An 11,235-nucleotide genomic window follows, 5' to 3' on the forward strand; every position below is an offset into this window, starting at 1 on the left:
CTTTGTGGGCGGATCTTGGGCGCTGTTGCTATTTTCCCGGCGGGAGAAATAACTCTTGCGACAGGCGCAAATCAATAAGGGGTTGGTCTGAAGTAGGTTCATTATTCATAGGTGTGGTTTGGGCGTAACGTCAAATAAACCAATCAGAACGCTATGCAACATTCCCTTTAAACGCAAGGGCGCAAGTTCCATGGCGGGTTGCTATTATTATGACGGATTTACCAGGCGCACACCAGGAGCGGTTCACAGCCGGAGACCGATGTTCTTGTAAGAGCAGTCAAAGACAGAGAAGTTGTTTTGTATGGGGATGGGAGAAACCCGCCCAAATCAGCGTAGGTTAAACAGACGTGAGAGGAAATAGCCACAATTGTCTCATCAGCTGGCATCCCCAGGATGTTGCGCCGCAAGCGCTACAATGATGTCAGGAGACGGGGGAATCCCAAGCTTGCCAGCATAAATCGGCCACGCCGTGTAACGGGAGGTGGATCTGCCTCTACACAGGACCTGACGCCAGCAGAGGACATCGCTGCGTCCACCCTCACCGCTGAAAGCCAAGAAACGCAAGCAGTCCAACCCCAAAGTACACTTACAAGTTCACATACATTTTTCTTATGAAAACATTTTAATTATTATTTACATAAAATAAATGTAATCCAGCCACACAACAAACTTATGAAAATATTTTAATCGTTATTTGCATGAGAATTTTTTAACGCAGCCACACAATGAATAAAAACTATCACCACAATGCTCACCACAATGATTTCCCTTATCTCATGTGTTAATATTTTTTAGTGTAACAATTTATGATTTGCAAAAAATAACTGTTGCATCTGTGTAGATTAGATAAGCAAAGTGTGTGCGCGTTGTGCACGCTATACAGTAAATTATGGTCAAGCATGCGCCCTTAAAATAGCATAATGAACAACGCAGCGCGCCACTGACTTTAAACTTTTTTTTTCTGGTCAGTGGCGCAATTGTTTTTTGAAACTGCAAAATAGCATCAGGGATGGTTTGCGCCGGAACACGCCTCCTTTTTTGCGCTGAACCGCCCAGGAAGCGCAAGTTCATTCCCTAGTTTGCCGATGTGCGTCTGTGGAGGGAAAAACCCGCTGTGCGCCGGTAAAAAGCAGCATGGGGAAATCCAGACTAATGGTTATCTGTAAAACGATTATGCGATCGCATGATTCAACGCATTATCAGCCAAAGTCCGCATATTTATGCGGGGGACGCATTTTTTCAAATACGCCGCACTTTTCCAGCATAAATTGCAGATTTCTATGCGCAAAATCACATAAATCTCAGCAGAAAGTTGAAAAATGTTGCATTTACTTCACACAAGTGCAGCCATGTTCACTGTTGCCATGGGAACGTTATGAAGTGACGGGATTATGTGACGTTAACATCATTAAAAAGCTGCAAAAGCTGCAAACAGTTTTTGCAAGTTCCCGCAGTTTTTGCAAGTTTCTGCAATTTTTGTAAGTTCCTGCAATTTTATCGCATAAAATTGCATAAATATCTTGCATATTTCATCTCATTTATTAAGAAAACGTGCTGCAAGATCAAGGATTTTAAAAAGCTGCAAACAGTTTTTGCAAGTTCCCGCAATTTTTGTATGGTCCCGCAATTTTAGCACATAAAATTGCATAAATATCTTGCATATTTCATCTCATTTTTAGGAAAACGTGCCACAAAATCAAGGATTTTTGCCCACAACAATCACAAAAAACCGTTTCCAAGTTTTTCTGGAAGGACTGATTTTACACTCCGTGTATGTTTTGAATCTGATTCTTTCACAAAAATACATTCATTTCAGCTTTTTGATTAAAAAAAATAATATTTTTGAAGTAAAATACCTATATTTAAGAGTTTATAAGTAGAGAAATAGATAATAGATGAAATGTTGTTTCCTCCCATTTTGTTTGCTTGTTTGTTTGAAAGCAGAGGGTCTGTTCTTTCATTTGATATATCTGTATATTTATTTTTAGAAGAAAATTTTCAAAAATTTGTGGTGTGCCACTTTAAAAAAAAAAAGGTTATGAGTTAATAATAAAGTAAATTAATTATGAGTAATAAAAAGCATCTGTAAACAAGTAATAAAATTGACTACTTTATCCATGTTGTGTGTTTACAGTTTTATCCATTTTAATGAATCAATCGATCTGTTTTGTGTTGACTATATAAAGCATTTGAATTCAGTAACTTGTTGGGTTCCCATGTAGGTTGAATCTGTAGGTAGTAGACAGCGAGACAGCTCGGCAGTGTTTTGAAGAAAGAGCAGAATGTCAAGTGATCATTCAAGCGGCTGCAGCGTTTGGCATTTTCATCTACTGCAGAAGTTAAAAGAACGTAATGATGTCAGGAACTCTGACGTTTTCCCGATGAAATCCAAAACCAGATCACAGAAATGAGCGGATATTTTAAAAGCTTCTTAAAGATACTGTATTGCCATCATAAAATGAGGAATGTGTTAGGTTCAGTACAATTTAGCCAAACAAAAAACAAACACAGATTTGATTTACAGTAAAGCACTTACAGCAGAAGTGTATTATGGTGGTTCATTTTAATTTGGCAGGCAAAACTCAGACTGTTGGCTGAACTTCAGTCAGTGTGTATAAACACAAAAACGTTCCTTCACTAATCTCTCCATTCATTTACTTCACTGGTTTTATCCAACACCTCTATAATGCCATTAATAAATCTATTTGTGTCTCTTAACGCTTCATTATGTAACACATTATTATCTCTCTAGGGCTTACTTTTATTTATGGATTATGGGTTTTGTCATGAGTACCTGTGTAAACCTATCTAAAGTCATTTAATTGTGATTTACTGTTTTCTACATAAAATCATCCTAGAACATTCTGTGAAAATATCGTTGGGATATCTAACGAATAAAATCAATGTGAAATCAAAATGTGTGTTATCCCAGAATCTGATTTTAAAGGTGTCGTTTTTCGTGATCACATTTTTCAAACTTTAGTTAATGTTTAATGTTGCTATTAGAGCATAAATAATACTGGTAAAATGATAAAGCTCAAAGTTCAATGCCAGGCGATATATTAAGGATTACAGAGAACGGCTGGTTTGGACTACAGTCCTCTACTTCCTAGGAATATGACGACAATATTTTGAATTTTTGATTAACCTCCGCCTACAGGAATATGTCAGAAAAGGGCATTGCCTTGTTACGCTTCAACGGAGAAGAGGAAGAGTTGTGTTAGTACAGTGTTTTTGTCACCATGCTATCGAGACGCTGTTATTTTCATCTCGGAGTCAAATCCCGTTCGTTTAGCCTTTAGCTTTCCACAATCTGGTGTGACCTTTCGGGACAATGTGCGCTAAGCTGCTGTCGAATCACAACACACTGGACCAGCTACACAATAAGAACTCATTACGGATTTCTAAAACAGTGTTGGGGAAAGTTACTTTTAAAAGTAATGCGTTACAATATTAAGTTACTCCCCAAAAAAGTAACTAATTGCGTTACTTAGTTACTTTTCATGGAAAGTAATGCTTACATTAATTTTAAATTACTTTTGCATTACTTTTTCTTAGTTGGCTGAGGCTTGATCTCTTTCAGGCCTTGCAGGTGTTTTTTTTATGACTGAGTAGTTCGGCATTCAGAAATTGCATATTTCATCACAAAAATGTCAAGCTCTCGCTTGCCATCTCTGTTTCTGTCTCAAACTGTTTTCGTTTAGGTGCGCACGCATAGATTGTGTAATTCTACGTGACTACATTCAGTTTAATTCACTACGTTATTTTTTTATCGAATGAATTCAAATGAAAAGTAACTCACATTACTTTTTAAAAAAGTAACTTAAATATTAATGTGTACATTTATAAAGTAATGCGTTACTTTATTTGTTACTTCAGTAAATGCACTTTACTCGTAAGTCGTAACACATTATTAATTGTTTTTATTAAAAACATTTATTTTCTTTTGTTATTTTATTGTGTGTTCCTTATTTTTACAATTTTTCCCCCTTATATATTGTTCTCTCATTTCTATGTAAACCATTGTGAATGACCTCGGTGTATGAAATGTGCTATACAAATAACCTTGCCTTGCCTAATGCGTTACCCCCAACACTGTTTCTGAAGGAGGGACTTCATAGAACAAAAAAGACATCAGCCCGTTTTTAGGACAGTGAAAACAGCGCTATAGAGATAAGTACATTGTTATGTTATACATCTTATATTGTGCACCATAAACACAATCACAGCTTTGAAAACATAGAAAAAAATGGCACCATTAAAGAGCACCTATTGTCCGATTCACGTTTTTACATTTCCTTTGGTGTGTAAGTGTGTGTTAGTACACGTTAACGATATGCAAAAGGCACAAACCCCAAAGTAGAGGAAGACGCGAGTTATCGTCTCCAACGTAAATCTTTTTTCTTGGACTACAACAAACACACGGATCGTAGGCAACAGTTTACTTCCTTGGATTGGTGATGTAGTAAAGACCGACATTATCATAATTCCTCCCGGTTCGGACTCACAGCCTATAGTTAACTCCTATTCAGTGTTGGGCAAGTTACTTCAAAAGTGTAATATATTATATATTACAAATTACTGTCATTTGAAAGTAATTAGTTACATTACAATATTACTGACTCTGAACTGTAATGAGTTACACTACTTTTGCGTTACTTTTGAGTTACTTTCATCAAAATAACAGTAGAATGACTAGGCATTATTGATGTTAGACATACGCTGCGCCCCAAACCGCCTACTTCCATACTATATAGTAGGCAAAGAGTACGAGAAGTAGTGCTTTTTGCTTACTATATAGTATGGAAGTATGCTGTTTGGAACGCAGCCATTACTATTTTACCCGCAGCTTTTTCTGTGTGGATGCTGGTTGCGCGCATTGGTCAAAAATAAAAAAAATTAAATAACACGTCTATTTTTGAAATGCATTGTTGTAACGCGCTCGTTACTAAGACTGTAACGAGTAAAATATTACCAAAATTTTATTAGTAATGCGTTATATTACTGCATTACAGCAAAAACTAATATATTACTGTAATATATTATATTTTGTAATGCGTTACTCCCAACACTGCTCCTATTAGCATTGCATTGTGAGCAAATCTTTCAAACATGGTAAGGAGCTTCACATTTCCTGCTGACCTCAGAGGTATTCAGACCAATCACAACGTAAAGATTAGCTGGCCAATTAGGGACACAGAGTTTTTCTAATCCACGTGTTTCAGGAAGAGAGTGAAATCTGGAGCTACAAAAATGTACGGTATGTGGAAAATAATGTGTTTTTAACCATAAACCACGCAAACACATTGTATTATACCAATATACACAATATAACATTGTTTTTTAGAAATGAAATAGGTGCTCTTTAAGACTAAGCCTGTTTTTCACAGACAGGGTCAAATATTGGCAGCAAATGGAAACTCCCATTTGATATGTCAGTGTGGTATATTGTTTATTATACAGACGGTTTCATCGGATGCATGTGGGGTGCACGATACGCGTCTGGTCTGAACATTACTTCCGGTTTCAGTTTTTGATGGTCCGACTGAACTCTTATACAAATACCTCGTCGAAAATAAGAAATGTTTTGGTTTCCTAGGTAATATACACGTTGTTTATTTTGCTTGTTATATAAATAAACTATGTTTAAAGTACTTTGTTGTTATTTATTCTTAGCGGAGTTTACCGGAAGTTAAGTGTAGACCACGAATGCCGATTGTTTATGTTGTTACTGCTGAAAGCGTCTATAGCACATTAACATAATAAAATTGACCAGATGTGTATACTTACAGACGGATGGATTGGCCATATTTAAAAACATTGCAAAATGCAGATAAACATTAATATATATATATAATAATTATAATAATAATTGTTTTAGTTGTTATAACTATTATTATTATTATCATTTAAACTATTTGTGATCCAGGACAAAAAAACAGTCATAAGTAGCACAGATATATTTGTAGCAATAGCCAAAAATATATTGTATGGGCCAAAATTATCAATTTTTCTTTTATGTCAGAAATCATTATATGATATGAAGTAAAGGTCATGTTCTATGAAGATATTTTGTAAATTTCTTATCTTAAATATATAAAAAATTTATTTATCATAAATACTTATTTTGGACATTTTTAAATGCGATATTTAGAGATTTGTTTGCACCCTCAGATTCCAGATTATTAAATAGTTGTATCTCGGCCAAATATTGTCCTATCCTACCAAACCATACATCAATTTATTCATCAGATGAAACTCCTATGACTGGTGTTGTGGTCTAGGGTGACATTTATCAAACATTAGTGTTATAATCACATTGCTGTCATTTATTAAAAGAAATAAAGCATCCATGTGAGGCAGAGCATGACAGTAATTTTACCCTGGCTGGGTTTTTTTTTGGCAGTCCTATGAGATTGTGCCTATGAGAATTTCTTACCGTGGTAAAATCATTGCTTTATTTTACACTGACTTTGAACATAGCTGAATCAGATCTTAGAGGAAGTTAGGTACCAATGAATATGCAATGCAGTAAGATAACAGAAGGCATAAGACGACAGAGTAGAGGGAATCCTGTGACAACCGACGTCACAAATACTTTCCTCAAAAGCCCCGGGAGCATCAGAGACCACAGACATCTGTTATATCTTCTCTGTGTTTATGTGAGGATTTTAAACTCATCTTCCTTCCTGCGGAGGAATCAGTGATGGAAAGATCTTTATCACACAATCTGAAAAACAATGCATGTGTTCTCAAATCTCTCTTATCTACTCCAGTTAATTAAAGCTACATTTGTGTGCTTCACTCGTACTGAATAAAGTGATAGATAAGAGAGAGAGAGACGCTCTATACGCTGCACTTACACTAACACACACACAGCGCTACAATACAACACATATCTGTGTGTGTGTGTGTGTGTTTGTGTGTAGATCTGCTCTTTATTCAGAGAGCGTCCTACTGCAGAAAGTCTCCACCGGCCCCTCCTCCCTCATTCTCTCTCTCTCTCTCTCTTTCTTTCTCTCTTTCTGTCTTTCTCCTTGGACGAAGGAAATGAGAGAGAAACCAAAGTTGTCTTCTAATTCACAGGATCCCTATGTAGTGTTCAATGTTCCCTACACACTGATCTGACTGAGATCATTTCACTTTTAAACTGAAACAAAACCTTATCACTTTTTCAGATGATGCAGAGGATTTGAATGTGAATAAATAATTATGTTATAATTCACCTTTATTTATATAATGATTTATTTAACTACAAATTATTTCAATGCAGCTTTAAACAGTAAAGTACCAAGAAATGAAAACATCAAAGACAGCAGTGTATGTACGATGCAGTAAAGTGTCTCTGTGACTCTTGTGTATGTTACAGTCACCTACTGTATTTTATTAGCTTTATGAGCACTTATGACAGATTAACCTTCATGTACTGTCGGCTTATTGTTGTGAGCGTTGCTGTATGTGTGTTATATAAAAAGTGACTAATAGTATTTAAGGGTCAACCGCAGCACCAAAGTGAATTGCAAAAATATTAACAACTCCTCCGTCTGCCCTTGGTGGGACAAACAGGCAGATTCACCTCACAGTATGTCCATATTGTTGCTGATTTTTAACAAAGTGCACATAGTAGATAAATATATTGAAAACTGGAGTCCACACAGACCATTTATTTAAACTAAGGCCTGATTATTGATTCAAGGAGAAGGACAATCCCTAAGGTCAAACGTTTTGAATCATTACATAATCAGTGCTGATGCTTAATACAAACAAATGTTATCCAATATTAAAAACAACAATCCTCCTTCCACCTGTTTATAAACAGCCTGACATTTTATAAACGGTCTGTAATTTATATGTTTTAATTTTTGCAAATGAATACGCCTGAAGTCTGTTATTTCATAATTACCCACAATCCTCTGTTTCAGAGGACAAAAGAAGTGAGTGAGTGAGTGTGTGTGTGAGACATTAATGTGTTCGGTAATAAAACGTTTGACCATAATTACAGGAGACACAATCATTCAGTCTAAAACATTAAAGAGCGTTTAAGAGAATCAGCGCCGGTCTCTGAGTGTTACACATTACAGTGTGAGTGTGTGTCAGTATTTGGTGAATCCTATAATACAGTGATTACATTTATAATTCCTTCAGGCTGAGATGGTTTTATGTTGTGTAATGTTTAATTAGATAAAGCACAAAGACATAAAATGATGTGTTTCAGTGAAATCCTTTCTCTCTTTTTATACAGTACATACAATATATACATTTTGATTTGTATCCCCAATGAAAATCAATGATTTCTATTCCATTCCATTCCATTCCATTCCATTCCATTCTATTCTATTCCATTATTGTCTATATCTGTCTATTCTATTCCATTCCATTCCATTACATTCTGGTCTATGTCTGTCTATTCTATTCTATTCCATTCTATTCTATGGTTATTCTATTCTATTTTATTATAGTCTATGTCTATGTCTATCCCTATCTTATCCTATCCTATCCTATCCTATCCTATCCTATCCTATGTCTTATCTATGTTCATTCTATTATGTCTATTACTATGTCTATTCTATGTCTATGTCCATTCTATTCTTTTCTATTCTATGTCTATTCAATGGTTATTCTATTTTATTCTATGTCTATTCTATGTTTACGCTATTCCTATTCTATGTCTAATCTATGTCTATTCTATTCTATCCTATCCTATCATATTCTGTGTCTATTCTATGTTAATTATATTATGTCTATCCTTATGTATACATCTATTCTATGTCTATGTCCATTCTATTCTATGGTTATTCTATTCTATTTTATTATATTCTATTTTATTATATTCTATGTCTATGTCTATTCTATTTCTATTTTATGTCTATTCTATCCTATCCTATGCTATATTTTATGTCTATTCTATGTTAATTTTATTATTTCTATTCTATTCTATTCTATTCTATTCTATTCCATTCCATTCCATTATTGTCTATATCTGTCTATTCTATTCCATTCCATCCCATCCCATTCTATTCTATTCTATTCTATTCTATTCTATTCTATTCTATTCTATTCTATTCTATTCCATTCCATTATTGTCTATATCTGTCTATTCTATTCTATTCTATGGTTATTCTATGGTTATTCTATTTTATTATATTCTATGTCTATCCTATCCTATCCTATCCTATCCTATCCTATCCTATGTCTTATCTATGTTTATTCTATTATGTCCATTACTATGTCTATTCTATGTCCATTCTATTCTATGTCTATTCTATTCTATGTCTATTCTATGGTTATTCTATTTTATTCTATGTCTATTCTATGTTTATGCTATTCCTATTCTAAGTCTTATCTATGTCTATTCTATCCTATCCTATCCTATCCTATCATATTCTGTGTCTATTCTATGTTAATTATATTATGTATATCCTTATGTATACATCTATTCTATGTGTATGTCCATTCTATTATATTCTATTCTATTTTATGTATATTCTATGGTTATTCTATTCCATTTTATTCTATTCTATGTCTATCCTATCCTATCCTTTTCTATGTTCGTTCTATTATGTCTATTCCTATGTCTATTCTATGTCTATTCTATTCCATGTCTATTCTATGTCTATTCTATAGTTATTCTATTTTATTCTATGTCTATTCTATGTTTATGCTATTCCTATTCTATGTCTATTCTATGTCTATTCTATTCTATGTCTATTCTATGTCTATTCTATAGTTATTCTATTTTATTCTATGTCTATTCTATGTTTATGCTATTCCTATTCTATGTCTAATCTATGTCTATTCTATTCTATCCTATCATATTCTGTGTTTATTCTATGTTAATTATATTATGTCTATCCTTATGTATACATTTATTCTATGTCTATGTCCATTCTATTCTATGGTTATTCTATTTTATTATATTCTATGTCCATGTCTATTCTATTTCTATTTTATGTCTGTTCTATCCTATCCTATATTTTATGTCTATTCTATGTTAATTTTATTATTTCTATTCCTATGTCTATTCTATTCTATTCTATTCTATTCTATTCCATTATTGTCTATATCTGTCTATTCTATTCCATTCCATTCCATTCTTGTCTATGTCTGTCTATTCTATTCTATTCTATTCTATTCTATTCTATTCTATTCTATTCTATTCTATTCTATTCTATTCTATGGTTATTCTATTCCATTTTATTGTATTCTATGGTTATTCTATTCCATTTTATTGTATTCTATGTCTATCCTATCCTATCCTATGTCTTATCTATGTTCATTCTATTATGTCTATTCCTATGGTTATTCTATTCTATGGTTATTCTATTCTATTTTATTATATTCTATGTCTATGTCTATTCTATTTCTATTTTATGTCTATTCTATCCTATCATATCCTATATTTTTTGTCTATTCTATTCTATTCCATTCCATTCTTGTCTATGTCTGTCTATTCTATTCTGTTCTGTTCTGTTCTATTTTTTATGTTTTATTTCTCGATTTAGAGTACCTTACAAAAATTACCCCAAAACAAGAACAGGAAAAACAACAGGCACATCAGATTTCAGAAATAAGTTTACAGTTTGTTTTAAGTTTAAGCTTACAACCAGGATTAGCTGTTTCTAGACCATTGTTTTTCACTTATCATGTCCCTCTGATTTTAGGGTTTGGTTATGGTTAGGGTTGGGGTTTCGGGTGGGTTTAGGTTTTATTTAGAAAAATGTTGTACTTGGGTAAACACAATATGTTTCCCTGAGGACATCAACCACATGGCAAAATCAGTTCGAGCTGGTACACAAATACACGTAAGTTTCTCCAAGAAAGGAAAGTTAAATGAAATTGATAAATAACGATAATAATAATAAAAATAAATAAATAAACCTAGTGGTAAAAATGGGGAAAAAAGTGGGAGAAGTGCAATCTACAGACAGAGAATACAATTCTGCAGGAGGTTAATCAGGTACACATAGTAGTCTAACAACAAATAGAAAAGTAAGTGTGGGGACAGAGAATCAATCCCAGAGAGCAGGGTCAAGCTGAAGAGTTTAAACATGTTCACGAAGGGGTTGGCAAAGGTTATCAAAGGGGGTACCTTATTTTCTTATTTTCTCCCAAACAAACCAGTAAATGCGCAGAGTGGTATATCAAAAGAGGTAAAGGTTGACAGTAAATTAAAAATTTGCTGCCAAAAAGAAGACAGGGCAGGACCAGAACATACAGATTAAAGTAGCTGATGAA

This window comes from Paramisgurnus dabryanus, chromosome 8 (genome assembly GCF_030506205.2).
Source record: "Paramisgurnus dabryanus chromosome 8, PD_genome_1.1, whole genome shotgun sequence".
In the NCBI taxonomy this organism is placed as follows: domain Eukaryota; kingdom Metazoa; phylum Chordata; class Actinopteri; order Cypriniformes; family Cobitidae; genus Paramisgurnus; species Paramisgurnus dabryanus.